This window comes from Hypomesus transpacificus, chromosome 26 (genome assembly GCF_021917145.1).
Source record: "Hypomesus transpacificus isolate Combined female chromosome 26, fHypTra1, whole genome shotgun sequence".
NCBI classification, from domain to species: Eukaryota; Metazoa; Chordata; class Actinopteri; order Osmeriformes; family Osmeridae; genus Hypomesus; species Hypomesus transpacificus.
The window spans coordinates 8,101,313-8,120,129 of record NC_061085.1 but is presented as its reverse complement, the minus strand read 5'-3'; the positions used below and the strand labels follow the sequence as shown (position 1 = coordinate 8,120,129).

The window sequence follows — 18,817 nt, the reverse complement described above, 5'->3', positions numbered from 1 at the left end:
GATACCCCAGGCGTGAAACCGTACACTGTTCAAACACGGGCCACGAGAAAACTGGCCTTTTGTCGAGGTTGAGGGAGAAAGAGAAAAAAAATGAACAAGGAGAAGGACCAGCACATATGCACTGAGGCTCTCAATCAGGGAGCACGGTTTGTTTGACGCGGGTGGGAAATTTATGATATTGGTGAGGTGTTTACAGAGGTCACGTCCGATCATTTTCGAGACAATTTTGTCGAGCACTTGCTTATCTGAAGAGGCCCTTTTCATCAACTGAAAAACCAGATGGTGTCAGAAGACATAACTCACTGGGCATAACCTGGGAAGACAAGGGAAGCAAATAATAAAGCGCTGAATGCATCGAAATACCAACGCGTGAGTCCAATTTGCGTTCTTTAGGGAATGAATGTTCCTTAGCAACCTTCTAAGTCCTTGGGTATAAAAATACTGTATACGTTTGGATTGAGCTGTGTCACATTTATATGATGTGTCTCATTACTGTATATATGAGGATATACAGTTATATATGTGTATATGATGTGTCTCATTACTGTATATATGAGGATATACAGTTATATATGTGTATATGATGTGTCTCATTACTGTATATATGAGGATATACAGTTATATATGTGTATATGATGTGTCTCATTACTGTATATATGAGGATATACAGTTATATATGTGGCGCAGCAGCACATGGTTAAGGTTTCATTGCCTAATAGCATTGGAGTCAATTTGTTTGGATGTATTTTTGGAAAGTCCCCCATGCCAGGCCCTCTTATAACACAACTGTTGCTGGTGCACTTCTACTCATACACACTACAGTTGCAGACTTTGCAAGCAAAGTTGAACATAATCGTCCATAAGGTGAAGTGAAGTTAAGTAGTACTATATATGTAAATACATTTCCCACAGAGTCAGACAGAAATTCCTCTCAGTAAAAAGACAACCAAAATATGCCTGGAAAGACAGTCAAGAAAGAACCCCCCCCACCCCAAAAAAAAAAATAGAAGCCAATGTGTAAAAAAAAGAAAGAAAGGTGGCCGGGTTTAAATTAAGTGTTCCTTCCTTCTCCTTTCCTCTTGGGTGTAAACACGCCATTGTGCTTGTTTATACTGGACAATATTTCTGTTGGCCACTTGTCACAGCGCCCCGGTTCAGATTAAGCGAGCAGGTCAGGAGTTCGGGCCTACTCAGCGCTGGGACTCTGTCCTACAGGTGCTGTCCTCTGCTCTGGGAACTTTCACGGATGTACCCAACTGAGCAGGGACTGAGAAAAGGGGAACAGGGAAATAGAGTGTACTGCCTGCGACTGTCAGAGCATTTGCAGAAAGGTCAAATGTTCAGTCTCACCTTTGAAAATTCAAAGCTGCTTTATATTTTCGAAATGCATTTTCTATGTGTTTTAATCCACGCACGACTGCCTTCGCGCGTATGAAAAAATGACCCACTAACTACGTCTCTATTATAGTGTGTCTACTATTCAATAGGCGCCTCAAGCCCGGTCGAAATGAAACACAACAAATAAAGAATCCAATACTCTAAATCCAACAGTTATTACGACGACACCACACCACCCAAAAAAAAATTGCGGAGGGGAAAAAAATCAGGACTGAATTAGCCTCACACGCGCGTAGCGTCCGAGCTCTCGGAGAGAGAGGCTCACATTCCGCAAGCAGGCCAGAGGCCTGTGCAGTGTGCTCCCCTTCTCTTTATTTACATAGAAAACCCGGCAGACTTTTCCGGACTGAACTTTACATGGCTTCCCTGAGTGGGGTTTTTTAAAGAGGATTTTACAGCAGGATGCATCATAAGGCTTTTAACTATTTGGCAGCTGGCCTAGACGCGAGGTGCTATAGATCACTCGTCAGAGGTGTTCGTCCACGCTAACCGTTGGGGGAGAATGCTCCAATTTTATATGCCGAGGCAACCCTATGGAGCGGGGTTTAAAAACGGACCGTAAACGGTAAACCTTTGAGTAACTCGGCATCCTCATTAAGACATTATGTAGATGCTGACGTCGTGATTACGTTTTTTTTTTCTTCTTTCAAAGATCAAAAAAACGTTGTACTCGTGTTGTCCACGACAACATCCCCAATTCCGTCGCCGAGGGGATCTATAGAAGGTCACCGACGGAGAGCGAAAAGGAAAGGGTGCACAGCAAGGAAGAAGTCCAACTTACTTTGTACTCTGCGAGGAGCCGAACTTTGGATGAACTCTGTGAAATGCCAGGGAGTGAAACACTATGCATAACAGTGTCATCCCTCCTCCAACCCTCCCTCCCCCACACACACACACACACAACTTACAAACACACACACACGCAACCCCCCTTCCAAAAAACCGACAGAGACAACACAAAAAGAAAAGAGTGCCAGCAGGCCTCAAAAGGCCCCCTGCTTTCCTGAGACAGTGGGCCGATTCAGGGTGAACTACGTGGGGGCTCACGGCCTGACAGCAGGGGGTTGAACTTCAATGAAAACATAACGCCAGAGAAAAATTCCACACGAGCAAGAAAATAAACAGGGTAGGCTGTCCACCGACGACACTTCCACAGTCTCGGAGCACAACTGAAACTTTATCGAGGATACAACAGGGGGAACGACTTTCTCGTCTGTATATTTCATGCACTAATGGCTGTGAAACCCACCGGAACGTCAGCCTTCCACATTAAACCACACAGCGATGGCATCTCAATATCTTTCCAAGTACAAAAACCTGCCAGAGTCCGATTCCACACTAGCCTTAGATAAGAGCAGATAGGAGAAGATGTACACAGGCTATTATTTTGCACGGCGCTGACTGCTATGTCTGCCTATTTAAAAAATGTCAAAAGGGGAAAGGGTTTTAAGAAATATGACTTCCACCCCATGTAATTGCTTTTACAGCAATTATTCTAGTGACAGGGCCTCTAACAACATACATGAGAAGTCACAACTGAATTACATTCGACACATTCTCCAGATTAGACAAGTTCCACAAAAAGGGAGCCATTCAGATATGGTAATCTGCCTCAATACTCTCCATCATCCCTCAAAACAATTACATGGCTTACTCACATTCATATCAATGTACGGTACAGTCAATTGGACAATGGCAAATTACAATATTGGTATAGTGTGTCTCTTAAGGTGATGTGATTCTGAAAACAACCTGCAACAGGTTTTGCAATGTGAATGTAGGTGTAAATGAACAATGTGGCTTGCTTACACTACTTCCCTTCCTTTAACAATGGCTTCCCGTCTACATACTGGGAACTCAAAACAATATCTTGTCCTTTATGTCGTTACCGGTTGTCATTTGAAGTGAGGAAAAGGGCCTACCTGTTTTTTCTTTGATTTCACACAAAACGTTGAAGAGAGCTGGCTTCATTCTGTGGCAATTCAAGGCGTGTTTCCTGCAACAAAATATAGTGACTTCAGAGATCTCAAATAAAACCAGTCAAGATATGCTGTAGTTTTATTTCAGCTGTCTGGCTGCTATGCTGTAAACATAGTCCATGTCACGATAATTTATTATTTAATAATGTCAGTAAATTACATCGATTTATTCCAAAAGCCACTAGAGCACTTGTGCCATTTTTTTGTTACTCGTCGTGTTTCTACTCCTTGGATAAGATTATTCAAATAAGGGCCCGTGAACGATGCGCTGCCTTTGTGAGTTTAATATGTTAAAATACTGAGTTTTTGTTAAGACCATTCTAGAGGTGATTTGAGTCTTAATCGGTAAATTATGAACTCCAAATTATATATCTATAAAAGTGTCATTATAATTTAGTTGTCGCTGGCACAAAGATAAATAACCAAATATTTGTAAGACAATGCCTTCTATAATTAGGCCCAATAATATATTTTAAAAATGGTCTTCTAAATTGCATCTTCCCCTTAATCAATGTACGGCGGAAATAACAGAAGTTCTTTTTTTGCCTATTAAGAGAGTTTCGGGATATTTTCACAGATTTCTCTCCTCCTGGTCATCCACGTTGTAAACACTGCCTTCGAGCCTGGTGAAGGCTGTGATACCTACGCCTGAGCAACTATTGATTCTGTTGATGATAGAACAGGGATATTATGAGATGTCTGAATTTGTCAATGTGGAACATATTGATGTTGTACATTGCATTCCCGGTGTTACACTTTCCCAAATTATTTGAATGTTACAAATTAATTATTTAATTGTCTACTTCGGATTTTTGTCAATATTGCTTTCATAAGGTAAATTGCCATTCTATAGCCCATATGCTGTACTGTCCTAAATGATTGACCTGTTATCTTTCTATCCCTTCAAAATAGTCATACGACTACTTCATAAAACTAGGCTATTAGTGCAGTGGTAGAAGTAGTAGTGGTAGTAGGTACAGTGTCATTTTATTTCCCGAAAATGTGTTAGTTATGTTCTAAAGTGGGCTTATTATGTGTCGTTGTGCGTAATTCTGTTCCATCAATATTCCATCATTTTGCGCCGGTACCTCAAAGACGTGCGAGACTTTTTTTCGTTTGTTGAATGCAGTTTTCCTCATACATTCACTCACCGTCACTGTTGACAAGGCTACAGTCTTATGGCGAACGTCTTACCTTGCTTGAGCTTCATCCAGACTTTGGTCTGTGATGGTCATTATTTGCTGTAAAATGTCTCCAATGTCCTGTTTCCGTCCATCGCCGTCGGTTCCACCAGTGCCTTCCTGCATATGTTGTGACAGGCCAGGGTGCCCAGCCATACCTACACCCGCATGAGAGTGCATCAACCGTGGCTGCTCGTCCATCTCTTCCGATCTAATGCGTTGCCTCACCTAAGAGTCAATTGCGAATATTTACGGAAATCCTTACAAAATTCCGACGCGAAGCTATTGCGCACAGCCGATTCTTTGTAGCCTACGCTCGTTCGCGCTGTTGAGTTCGCAACCAAGATCAGAATCGGAAAGGAAGAGAAACAAGCCCTCTCGCTCTCTCCCAGCTGGTCTACGCTGAATGTGAAATCTGATCTGAAATGCTGCCTTGAGCAGAGCAGAGCAGGCAGTGCGTGGAAAGATAAGCAGAGCTCAACTACAGCTGAATTCAGACCCGTTCTCCTTTCATATGGCGCAGTCAGAGATCCAGAGAGGCAGGACCTTCTAAAGAATACAATGCGCCGTGACGAAGGTGGGTTTATGGGTTATTTCGACTTATTCCATCGGCTTGCTTTTGTTATGTACAGTATGAGGCTGGCAAGCACATAGCGAGACTATGAGAGCCAGACTCCGCCTACGCGACATGATTGGGAATATAGTCCATTTAGCCCCACCTTGAGGTGCCTCTCATGAAACGTCAATCATGGCACTGGAAGGTGGGATGCAGTAGTAAGATCGGAGACGTGGCCAGCGTAAGCACCGGGACAGTTCGGAGTGGCAACTCAGTGATGGATAGAGCCTGAACTCCAAATAAATAATAGTAGCTGACACGAGGGGTCTGCTGAAGTTTCCCCCTCTGACCAGAGGAATACCTCCATTTTCTCTACTAGACTCCATTTAATTTTCCTGGCCATTGCCAAGAAATAGATTTATCCCATCGAGGAGAAGAACACTAATCAAAAAAAAATCGACCCCCCCCCCTTTCATTTATTAAAGTTATTAGATAGATAAGGTGCTTATTAAAAGATTAACGGCTTCGAAATCCACACGCAAACTGATGAATGCAACACATCAATGGCTGGAGTTGAACCTCCCCCTGCCAACAATCAAATTCCTCATGACACAAAATCCTATTCATAAGATCACAAAGTGACAATTATTTTTGTTTATTACCCCCGTGAGTTCAGACGGCCTCACGTTGTTTATCTTTTCAGGTATGTCGGAGGGTTTCGCTTGGCTGGGTCCCTCCTAATATAAGCCGGTGACCCGTGATGTGCAGTCAAGCAGGAAGGGCCGTCTACAGTGCTTGGCCAGGCTGAAATGTGCCCTTCAGCTCCAGCGCTAGCCCAGTGCCCTCCGCACTACTCCTGCTCCTGCCACAGTGGGCAGGGGGGGGGGGGGGGGATGGAGTGTGGGGGGGGGAGGGCTCTAGAGTGGAAATAAAGCATGATCAAAACTAGCTTTTGACATGCAGGACACTAGCCATGAGGTAACTGACTCGGCGCTCCCACACACTACCACCCGGCTCTACCACCAAAATTAGACCGGTTATTCACCGTTACACCGACATTACTTTAGGCGTTTCAGTCGACAATTTGGATGTCTCGTCTGTTTCAGATGGCTGTGCCGACAATGGCATGGGTTTGAGAACAGGCAGTTGAGACGTATCTCCGGAATAGCGTTCCAAAGCTGCTTTGCATACAGGTTTGAAGTGTACTGACAGTGACATCTCACACCGTCTCTTGCAGTCCCAGGTGAGGCTGTTGTTGTTCTTGAGCGAGGTGCGTTTCCCCCCCCCCCATCCACCCCCCCCCCCCTCTCTCTCTCTCGTGCGCGCCCGTGAAACACAGCCTATGTCAATTGTGAGTGGAATATGTATGATGTATACGGGTGGTGAGTGTGGCTAAGTTTCCCTGCCATCTGCTAAGTGGTAGAATAATGAGAATACCTGAGGGGGTCTCTGTTACACCAGACATTCGCACAGCTCGCTAGCATCTGCCGAGCGCTGATAGCAGCCAGCGCATTTCGCAAAACGAAAACATGTAGGAAGGTTTTCAAGCTACAAAGCAAGGTGACCATGATAAAAACCAATTGGAGGTCTTTTTGAATTGTCCTACACACCTGTACAGTAGGAGGGGCTGCACAATCAAATTGGCATTGTAAAGTGTGCAAACAGTCCCATTTGAGAGACGTGTGCTTGTTCATTCCCTGTGGACAAATATGATCCACTCTAATGTGATATTCTCTCGGTGATATTGTCCCAATAGTAACAATAAAAGTAACAATAGAAACTTCTATCAGTCCTGTCAAATATTACACCAAGGTGGAAGAACCGCTTCTCTATAAATTACTGCACTGGATATCTCTGTAGGATCGAGGACAGCCTAGCTACTTTCATTGTCAAAATACGCTTTCCCCCCCCCATGTACAGTACATTCCCTTCCATTATATATTCTGTATTTTAAGAGTAGAGACTACATTCCAGTAAACCAAAGAAAGATTGACCGAGTCCATCAAAACAACAGCCTCAATGAAGCTGAAGCGCCTATCAATATCAATGATTGCATAGATATGCATGAGGTCACAATTCTCTTTTTCGACAAGGCGTGAGGCATGAATTCTGACAGGCCCTGATTGACAAGCTGCGAAAGGTGGGGCCGACGCATCAAACGGAGCCATGAATTAAAGCCCAGCCTTATATCACGTTTCTCATCTATGAAAAAGCTCCCGCTTAATCACTTAAAACGCCGACACGAGACAACAGCACGGGACAGCAAACAGTCTTTACCACCAGGATTAACCCTGTACAGGGTGTGGATGTATGTGTGACTGTACAGGGTGTGTATGTGTGCCCTGTACAGTGTGTGTGTGTGTGTGTGCCCTGTACACAGGGTGTGTATGAGTGTGTGCGACCTGTGCAGGGTGTGTATGTGTGCCCCGTATGGTGTGCGGGTATGTGTGTGTGTTAAGCAGACCTTCACAGCCTCTCACCCTGGTGCTCGGAGCCTGTGAGTGGCTGAGAGTGACTGAAGCTGACAGGGCAGCGGGCGGAGGTGGATCATCGTTCCTCCGGAGCTGGCAGAGACAGGGAGCTCCTTACTGCAGGCCCCGGGTCAACACAACATGTGACGATGGGGTTGTGTTGTGCAGATAAAAAAAGAAAGAAATTGCCCCTTTTTTTTCTATCCTGGATGCTTCGGGGGCCTCTTTTACAAACGCCGCTCAAGACATTGGCTGCTGCTTCTATCACAGTGGTTTCCTGTGTCGATGATATGCCTGTGAAATCCGGAGGGAATAACTGCAATAACGACCCTGTATTCATACTTGTTCACGGCTACCTTGAGAGGGAATATTTCGTCAATTGATTGTTGTCCAAAAGTACTTCTGTCTCTCCCTCTGAATGGAGGTTTTGGTATTTAGTCTTTTTTGGGATCAGTATGTAAACAAGATGGCTCCTGATGGTATCCTTGATTCTAGACACTAGAACAATGGAGCAATGATAAACCCCCTGAGGACTAACTCCCTCCTGCTTCTGGCTGTGGTGTCACAGCTGTGCGTTCCCCCCCCCCCCCGGTGCGGGGCCGAGCCCGATCCATCCGTCAGGCGGTCGGCCAATCGTGTCCGCGGAGCCACGCGTTTCGCGGTCAAAGTTGCAGGTGGAGACTCACCTCCGGAAAAGACTCCGCCGGGCCTCGGGTTGGGGCTGAACACGGGCGAGGGAAGACGCGCAGCACAAGCTGGTGGGAGCAGACAGTGGAGTGAGCGGAGTCCATCGGGGGGGGGGGGGAAGTCTGAATGGATCGATACATCACAGAACAAAGGGGAACTGTGCTTCAGCGCCCCCTCGCCGATCCAGACAGGGCCCATTGCTCAACTTGCTCGTCACGGCGCTGGATCGCAGGCGTCTCTCTCACTGGCGGGGGGCACTGCCACCGGGCTACGCAGCTCCGGAGAACAACAGACAAGCGGCTGGGGGAATGAGGCGATCACAGCTCTGGATGCACCCGGTAGACCTGAGGATAAAGCACCCCACCCCGTCCTGTCTAGTGCCTCGCATTCATCCACACTTGGCACGCCGGGCATGCCTTGTCACAGACCTGGCGGCAGGGACGGTAATCCGTTTGTTGTATTTCAAACGGCGATACTTCCTGGCCAGTACGCGGAGCTTCCTGTCCCGCCAGGTCAACATTGTACTATCGAGTACTGTGCTTGAAATAAGGACGAATTTCAGCGTTCCAGTTGGTGCCATCGCAAGAAACGTCATGTAAGGCAGATGGAAATCATTATTAGACTCCATTACAATTCCAAACTCTGGTAATGGACGGTATTTCATCTCTTGCTGCCACCGTCTTAAATGGAGCTTTAGGCAAACCCCAGATAAATGAGGAGACAACCGTTGACTCAGCATTTTGTCGCCCCGGCGATCCGCTGACCCTGAGGGCTGGCGGGGGAGAAAATGTAGAAATGCTCGTTTTAATGCCTCTCCGATATATACGGCATCTACCTCGAGATGGGGGCCGAGCAATCAACCACCAATCCATTAGACAGAGATGTTTTTCAAAGATTGATGCGTTATTGTGCCCGTCGCCGGCGCTGGCTCGCGTTCAAGGTTAACCTTTTAGAGACGCCTGATTGTTGCTAGAAGGTTAAACAACACATTAACATGCATTAAAATATTAAATTATGGCTCCATTTGCTATATGAGAGGGGAAAAAACAACAACATAAAAAAGGCTTTTAAAATTATGAAGGCACTTGATGAAGTGGCGCGCGGCGGCGGCGTTTGCCGCCGTGGCGGAGATGCTGGTGGTGGGGGGGGGGGGGGGTGGGGCGAGATGGTTTTCAGATGGGCGGACTGGGTACTAGCTTTGGCAGGACAGAGGGCTTCTTTTATGGTCAGGTTAATGAACTGACGGCGGGGGGGGGGGGGGGGTCAAGTATTCAAGCCTTGGCAATTAAGGTGACTTTTCCCGACGCGAGGCCGCCCCAAGACACGGGAAGAGAGACGGACGCGGCCATCTGTCACACCCACCGGCGGCGCGCCAGTCTCCATTCCGGTATGGGCACAGACGAACTATCGGTCTTGAACGCAACCCACTCGAGCGCACACGCACGGCGGCAGCTTCGAGGTCCAGCGCTCTGTCTTCCGGCGTGTTCCATTGACTGAGTGAGGCTTCTGATGGAGTGAAGCCTCATGTCTCTGAGTGATGTACGGCCTCTACCTTGTTGGAGGAGATAACCAATTAACCCATCTGAGCGTTTTAGGATAGCTACAGTGGCAGCAGTGGCTCCCTGACCATCTCGTCCATTTAGGTAATTGAAGGATTGGAAAAGCCATCCCCCGTCCTCTACCGGTAGCAAGGGAGCAATCCCATGATGCACATCTTCGCCCTAGGCCCGTCCCCGCGCTCGCGCCGTCTCCCGTCGCGCGGCCGGCTGATTGACAGCCTTCCGTTTTTTAACGATCCCGCGAGCCCACCGGGAGGTTCAATTTACGTTATTGTGATGGGAGTGGCCAGGGTTGGGGTTGGGGGCGGGGGGCGGAGGAGGAGGAAGGAGGGGTCCGCTCGCCTCCCCGCACAGGGGGGGAGGGAGGAGAGCGGGGGACGAGGGAGGAGGGTCAGGGGGTGGAGGACGAGGCGGGGGCGGGGGAGGAGAGGGTGGAGAGACAGAGAGGATGGATGGAGGGACAGGGAGGGAGAGAGGGGCCCTGTCACTTGTTATCCCCATCACAGAGCAGGTGGGGAGGGATAAATGTCAAAGGATTCTCGGCGAACTAAAAACAACAAGTGGGCTGCCATCGCGCGGTCCGGCACCACTCGTCCACAGCCATTCTGCGTCTGGCCCTCGGATTCATATGCAGACTGTCAGACGTGACGTGACAATAATACAATGACAATATAATACATGACAATTTGACTTGACTTTGACGCTAGACACGGACGATAAAACCCTTACTGGGAAGAAAAAAAAACTTTGTGTAAAGTGTTTAATAAAGAGAAAAACTGAAAATTGCCTGAGGGGGGGAAAAAAACTGTTTGTTCATCACATTCCCAAAATAGTATGTTCCGGAAAGGGCAAATGGCCAGTTCCTCCTTTGCTGTTATAACCAAGGTACCGTACTTGCAGGAGAGGACACCTGAAAGTGAGGGAAAGACTCCAGAAGTTGTTTCGACATCCGCGCGGCACAGCTGTAGAGTGACAGCTTCTCCTGGAAGCCCCTGCACACAGTCATTCTCCAGCCCTGCTTTTATTAAAACGACTCCCTGGAAATAACAGGGAAATATCCAGGAGTCTGGAGCCAAGTAGCTGTTGCTGGCATTTTTCGGGCTTCATTTGCATTAATAAAGAGGCTGTTCCTTGTCGGAATGTGTTTTATCCGGCTCAAAAAATCCCAGGGCGATTCCTCTCCGCCGAGCACTGGGAAAATCTGACTGTCAGAGCCGACAAGACAAATGAATATCGGTGTCAACAGCGACTGGCTCCGCGTTGACAGATTGAGAAGAACAGTCCCTCTGTCTACGGGCATGCTTCATTTTCAAATTAATAAATCTGAATAAAATATTTTACCCTTCATTATGAGTGCCGTTCGTCTGACAGCTCTGCTGACTAGGGGTGTGGGGGGGGGGGGGGGGGGGGGGGGGGGGGGGGGGCATGGGGGGAAAGGCGAGCTGCTGGTGAAAACAGCTTGCTCCGAATCCACCTGGGCTTCAGCTGCATGTTTGTAAAATCTGCGTGCGCGCGCGTGCGTGCGCGTGTGGGGGGGGTAACCGAACGAGACCACACCCCTTCCATCCAGCCAAAAGCAGCGGGACAAACACAAATAACTGATGTCACCGTGGACTGGAGGGAGGAGTGCGCTTCCGTCTCGCGTCCCGCACCTGCGTCGCCATATGGAGACGTGTCAACGCGGCAGATAATAACTTCACTAGAACGCCCAGGTGAGGAGCGTGCCTACATCTTCGGTAACTAGCATCGCTAACCAATTAAATGGACGCAGCTGGGCCATTTAGGGTTCGAAAACACCTCCGCTTGTTTGCATAACTCAGCCGCGCGGCGTAATGTCGTTTTCCGATCGTAATTGATCGTTCCGCGGGTACTGTTTTGCAAACAACGCCGATCTACGGGGTCGACGCTCGTCTGGCTGTGGACACCCTAGTCGACCTGCAGATGCGCACACACACACACACACACACACTTGTGTACTTGAGGCGTCGTTTCCAATGTGTCATTTCTAATCGGTTGTTTCCCCCCCCCCCCTTTAACTACCGCCCAGAACTTTCAGAAGCCCTGGGACGTGATCTACAACGTCTACTCGGCTAAGCGGCATTGTATGAAATGAAAATGGATTGATTATGAGTCAAGTGTTTAACAATGGATCAATGAAGGCCCCGCCACTTATCCCGGTGCACGCGGGCCACATGTCAACAGCCATAATCACTGCGGTGTGGTCTCAGTGTCTGTTGTTGAGTGACAGATTAAAAGGGTCAAGGCAGAGACGACCCAGGAGGGGGGCCAATGGGCAACTGAGACCGAAAGAAAAAAAGAGCTGGAGTAGGGACTCATAACGGTGCGATATTACCCCTCGTGGGCGGAACTAAGATGTTTACAACGGGGTTGTTAAGGAGGGGCACAGTAAATGAATATGCAACAGCAATGGGGATGGCCTTGGAGCAGTGCTAGTCGCCCCGGTCCTCCCCGAAACAAAGGTCATTTGAATAACACAAGATGAGATGCGATATTACCATAAATAAATTCCCCGGGGGGGGGGGGGGGGGGGGGGGGAAGAATATCACCATCCCAGTTGATGATAACTGCAAATATACTTTTTTTCTGAAATGAATCACAAACAGCCAAAGAAGAACTACCCCCAACACAAGATAAAACATGGCAACTCAAGGAAACGGAGAGCAGATGTTGAACGACAACAAAGGTCAGAGCCGGGCACAGAACTTTAGATGTGCCCCCTACTGCGGTTGTGCGACACGTTGGTCCCCCCCCCCAATAGAACCGCACGCCTTTTTACCGTGCGCATCACACACACGCACACAGAGAAACCAGGCCACAAAGGGAACACTTACGAACCAAGTTTCCAGGTTGCCGTCGTACCCCTTGAACCGCGGGCACAGACGGAATGTGTCATTAGACCCATTAATTGACATCACACGGCGCTTGTAAAATGGTGACAGGCAGCACAAAGCAATAGGTGTTCCTCCATGTTTGGAGGTCATCAATATTTCACATCCAAACATGTTTCGGAGATGGGTGCGACGACGCACGTCAGTTCAAACTTCTTCGACGAGAGGCTTTCCGTGAGTGGTACAAACGGCGTCCCGGAGGGCTGAGGGTCCTTCATCAGCTCAGACATGAATAATAGAACACAAGTCCTGCCGTGTAAACCTGGAGCCGTGTCACCTGAAGACAAAACTGTCACCGCGTTGTTTACATTGGCGTGTCACATCTTCCGTAATTCCCTTTGTTTTACCGACAATTACTCGCAGATCTTGTCTTATCTCACAACAAATGTGCAGACAGACAGACAGGCAGACAGACAGACAGACAGACAGACAGGCAGAGACAGACAGACAGACAGACAGACAGACAGACAGACAGACAGGCAGGCAGGCAGGCAGGCAGGCAGGCAGGCAGGCAGGCAGGCAGGCAGGCACAGACAGACAGACAGACAGACAGACAGACAGACAGACAGACAGACAGACAGACAGACATGTAGATGGTGGATGTCACCAAGGCAGGTCCGTCAGAGTGGGGAGGTGTATTGAGGCGACAGGAAGTGACAGCATACTGCTTGTGATCCAGACAGGGAGGGAGGGGCCTGGCAGGAGTAGCATACTGAGGATGTGTGCCACCCCTAATGTCTTATGGCAACTCATGTTCAGCTGATAAGACAATATTTCATGTAGGGTCAGAGCCAATGAGGGGCCTTTTCAACACCCCTGAGATGAATAAAGCCTGACTGGTGCGATCATAATGCAGACCACACACACTGCTGTGATTCTAACACATATGGGCAGAAGAATTCAGAATTTCACTCAAGTCATGATTATGAAAACCTATTGCTTTGGACCAGAATATATGTATTGACGTTATGATTCCTGTCACAACAGCTGCTCGCATTGTTGGTAGTTAGAGATGAGGAATTGAAAAGTGACAAAAGACAGCACCATGGTCCATTTAACTTGGCACCCAAAATGTCACCCACAGCCCACAGCGAAATCTCCAAACCGACGGCGACACCATCAACAATGAAGACGTCGCAACGTGTGAATTAAGATAAATCGTGCTGATGTCGCTAAGTGGATTAGTGACATCCTAGTGACCTTGCCGTCTCCCAGCCAGCTGTGGACTGTCGGGTCAGGAAAGAGTTAAAACCATAAAGAGAGACCCATCTCAGCCTAGACCCTTTCCTCTCCGAGGTATCTCCCCTGTGCAGGATTCTTATTCAACTCTAAACTGACAGTGTTTTTAATCTTTTTCTTTGCTTCTCTCCAGGAGATTGGGGGAAACAAAAATCAATACCCTCTGGCAGGCGAAGTAGAGGGCTGTGAATTACAGGGCCTAGGCTGGGACACGGCGCACGTCAGGCAGCCTTGAGCTGGGGGACCAGGGGAGTATCATCCGAGATGGAGGGAGGTCACCGGTTCAGGCCAGGACCACAGACGGCAGAGCAAGGTATTTACTGCCAGAGCACTAAAATGAGAAATAACTTCCACGCGGCACAAGAAGGAGCCTGGAATCCTGGGGTTCTTTTTGTGTGTGTGTGTGTGTGTGGGGGGGGGAATAGTTCTAGCCTCCCCCCCTCCCCACCCCCTCCCCCCCCCCACCCCCAACTCACCCCTCCCCCAACACCTCAACGCTGACTCCCAAGCAGGTGATATATTGGGCCGGCGATCATGCCCGCACCACAAATCTGCGAGGAGAACATATCGACACCCGGGTCTGTCATTATCCGTTAATCACCCCGCTGACGTATATTTCAATCAGGGCGCGCTGGCGCCCGACCAAGCAACATAAATGACCTCCGATAAATCCACAGGGCTTGGAGGCACCGAGTTCCAATCTCAGACTCGCTCTCTGGGAAAGGATCCACAGACATCTCCATTTATACCATGCGTGCATAATTCCGCCCATTTATCCACCCACTTTGCTCAAGGATGAATCTACGTTAGCTCGTAAAGCAACTATGCTTTGCATCGTGTGGAACTACAGACAGGTATACTAATTGATAAGAAAACATCTCATGCTAAATATGTCCCCGCCACCAAATTCAATTTCATGTCCTGGATTGGAATTCCGAAAGGCGTCAGGCAGGCTCTGCCAAGATGACATTACTGCATACAATAAGGCACTGTCTACTTCATACATGCACCCAAAGAGTCAGAGTCCAGGCTAAGCTTAAGTGGAATGGGATGGAAATAGTACCCAAATCAAAGTCAATGGTTGCTGTTAGGACTAGCCAGCCACTCCACGAAGAACAACAAAGAACATGCAGTCCAGAATGATCTAGAAGCTGTGCTATTTGAAGATAAGATCTCACAGAACTGGCTCGGTGAGTCATGGGTGTCCTCCTGAACCCGATTAAAGGGTTTGAATGTCCTCTGGCTGTATGCGTCCTCCCAAAAAGATGTTTTCACTTTTCCCCTATTCTTATCATTTCAAGGATGCCATTCAAACGTTTGGATTCTCAAAAATGTGGGGCGGTTCAAGATCTCCCTATTTTTTCCTTCTTGCCGAAATAATACTTGATTCATTTGTATTTGAGAGCCAGAGCCTGAACGCTGTGATCGATATGTGTGCAGCCACCTGCCAATACCAGGCTGACTGAGTAATTAGCCAATGCGCTTCAGCGATCGTTGGCGGGGCTGACGAAGGTAATGAAGTCGAGCCAGCTAAAAGATGCCGGGAGAAATTCACTGTTTCAGTCCAAACTAAATAAACAGTGAAAGGGTTTCCCTTTAAAAGGTCCGGTTTGGAGCCTTTCATCAGTTTATGATTGAGGGAATGGGGTATCATGTTCAAAGAAACTTGAGCAACAGCAAACCATCAACATAGACTGTATATTGACAGAATGACAATGCTACTTCATTCGCAAGAATATTAATTGCTATCAAGGCTGAGGTAGAAGGCTATAAATAGCTTTGACGCTCTGATTGCTCCTCCATGATCAAACCGAGATAAACAATGTCGTCTCTAAACAGTTAGTTCAGACAGAATTATGACAGATTTAACTGACAAGCCTAAACTAATGCACACTAATGAACAGCCACATCCATAGATCCAAACAGTTTCCATGACATCTGAAAGTAATTCTAAAAATGATTCATCAATCAAAAGGTGTATTAAAAGCGCTCAGCTCATAATTGAAGAAATGCAGATTTCCCTGACAAGAGAGAGTAATCGAACTACACCACGCCATGGTTCTCTGGGCAAAATAACGAAATTAGCGCAACTCACAAGCATCTGTTTGCAGAATAACAACGGAGGAGCGTAGCGCTAATTGCCGTTGAATTGATTAACGGAAGGCGTCTCGTCAGCCGTGCTTTCTCTCGCGGCAGACCAGAAATAGGCTCAGCGATTCTGACACGTTTCAATGACAAACCCCAAGGTTAAAATGAAGCCTTGGCTTCTTCCATTAGAAATGGGAAGCACTCGAAAGGTGAAAGGGGAGTAATTCAATTACACCACTAGTCATTACATACACTAACCAGGCTACCAGTAGCAGCAGTATCAACTAGCACACTAGCTGCCTATGAGTAGCTACAATAACATATATTTATATATATTTTTGACTGGATACTGGATATGCTCGGTGCAATTGTTAGCCACCACACACTGAGTTAATTTGTATTTAGCTACATTATGGACATTTTACAGTATAGAAGTCATCCCCGCATGCCTTGCAATTATGGCCATGCTTTGTGTGATTATACAAAGAGAAACAGCAGTTTGTCTAGGGCTCCAGGGTGGGATATTTCTGCAGCCACATGCACTCCCTCTAACACACACACACGTCTACACACAGACACACACACACCAGCCCTGTTAGCCCTGCCAGGACAGAACAGTGCAGGAGAGAATCCATTGTGGCCTTTAATTTCCGCCACAAAAGCCTAATTGAAACTTTCTCCCGATGTTTTGCCGCCTGATTTGACACCGGACCATCCCTTTGTCACAAAATCGATCGAGGCAAGACAGAAAGCGGCTAACTGGAAAAGGCTTTTGGCTTTTCCATGCGGAGCGCGGGCCAGCCGGATCGCTGGGGTTAAGTGATGTGTTTCTGGGGCTGAGTGGGTCTGGGGCACCCCACTCTATGACCAGTCCTCACAAACTCTTGCCTCATGGCGGGGGAAATCGCCAGGGGAGGGGAGGTGAGGAGGAGGGGGGGGGGGACTCAAGCTCGCTAGCCAGACTGTGTGTGTCAGTGTGTGTGTGTTTTGCAGAAGGGGGTTGGGGGAAGGCTGGGGGGGGGGGGGGCGGGAGGGGGTCTGGGTGGTATTGCACTCGCCGGGGCATTGGATTGTTCATAAAATAGTGCCGGGGCAATCTCCACAGCATTATGCCCCCCCCCTGGCAACAGCTATTTTCACTGTGATGGGCGATGGACAATCTGCCATCTGACGGTGTCTCTCTCTCTCTGTGTCTCTCTCTCTCTCTCTCTCTCTCTCTCTGTGTCTCTCTGTGTCTGTGTCTCTCTCTCTCTCTCTCTCTCTCTCTCTGTGTGTCTCTCTCTCTCTCTCTCTCTCTCTCTCTGTGTCTCTCTGTGTCTCTCTGTGTCTCTCTGTGTCTCTCTGTGTCTCTCTCTCTCTCTCTCTCTCTCTCTCTCTCTCTCTGTGTCTCTCTCTCTCCCTACAGGGTGGGTGTCTTGTGTTGTGTAATGTCGCACTCCCGTTGTCTGTTGCTTGGCCCACGATTTCCCCCCGGCAGCCCGGAAATGATGCTTTCAAGTCGAATGTTGTCGTCAAATCAACGGCACGCCTCGCCACGAAGCCCTCCCAAATCCACCACGAGAATCCTCTTGGAATAATTAGCGGCACATCTCCAGAGGAGAAACGTTCCCATGCAAGACAACCATAAACGAACCAAGCTGGCAGGCTGAGTCCGGAACCATGAATTCTGAGGGGAAAGTCGTCGCCCCCCCCCCCCCCCCCCCCTCCAAAAGCACAAGAAGCCCAAGTTAATGCACTTAGGCAAATAGAGGAGGCGGAAGCCATTTGGGTAAGTAGGGTACAATTACACGTGCCGATGATTTAGGGGAGCCCTGTCGGTATGGGGAGGACTAGGGACCCCTGCAGACGGAATGAAAATGGACCCCATAATGGCAGAGGCGACCACGCAACCACTTTGGAGGGGCCGACTATTATGGGGTGTCAACACGGCAAAAGAAAAAGAGGGAAACTATGAGGGTGGCAATTAGGGAACCTGATCGAAAATGGACCGGGGGGGGGGGAGGCGTTGCGGCTGAGGAGAGTGTTCAGGCAGAGGACTTCTTAACAGGGGGCTAATGCTGTGATTGATGGGATTTTTGATCATAGACCTGTGTGGCATAAATTCCAGCCCCCACAGAGTAGTAATGGCTTTAATGAGGTCACGTACACTGTCCCATCAGCACTTCTGGGTCCATGTGCAGTGTGTGTGTGTGTGTGTGTTCCACAATGGTTTACAGTCTAGTGTTCTGACTAAGACTTCGATCGAAATATGACATTACTTCAATGTTTCCCTGAATCTGGTGCTCTGGGCAGGTCCCTACTCGACGGCTCAGCGCTCGATGTCGGGAAAGTCAACTGACGCGGCAGGATTAGACAAAAGATTCTGTGACTCAGCAACTGAAAAGGACTCAACGACAACATGCACCGCAACTGCAGGAACCGCTGAACAGACACTGGCCCAGTCCACGTCGATATCCATCGGGATCGTCTTCATCGTCCTAATCGTCGTCATCCTCATCGTAATCCTCATCGTCCTCTCGCAAAGAAAATACCCTCCCCGCACACGGCGGTTCCGGATCTAATCTTGGACTCGTGTTACGGCACAGCAGGCCCTGTCTAGCATTTGTATGTGCATATTAGAGTGTTTGCGGAAAACGAGCCATGGCAATTAACGCAGGATTAATTGGCATCTTTATCTCATTAGGGCCAATCTGATCGGAGTATGATGAGATTTCAGCGCGCTCCCATTTGTTTAAGCCGATTGCCGTAAT

General features: G+C 48.3%; 1 long non-coding RNA gene across 1 annotated transcript; it reads left to right on the top strand.

Annotated features, from left to right (window-relative positions):
* The first annotated feature begins 18 nt into the window (after nt 1–18).
* On the top strand, nt 19–17,742 carry LOC124487640. Its single transcript, XR_006958411.1, has 3 exons — nt 19–369; nt 14,113–14,292; nt 17,473–17,742. It is a non-coding gene; the product is annotated as an uncharacterized LOC124487640 (long non-coding RNA).
* Nucleotides 17,743–18,817: the final 1,075 nt, after the last annotated feature.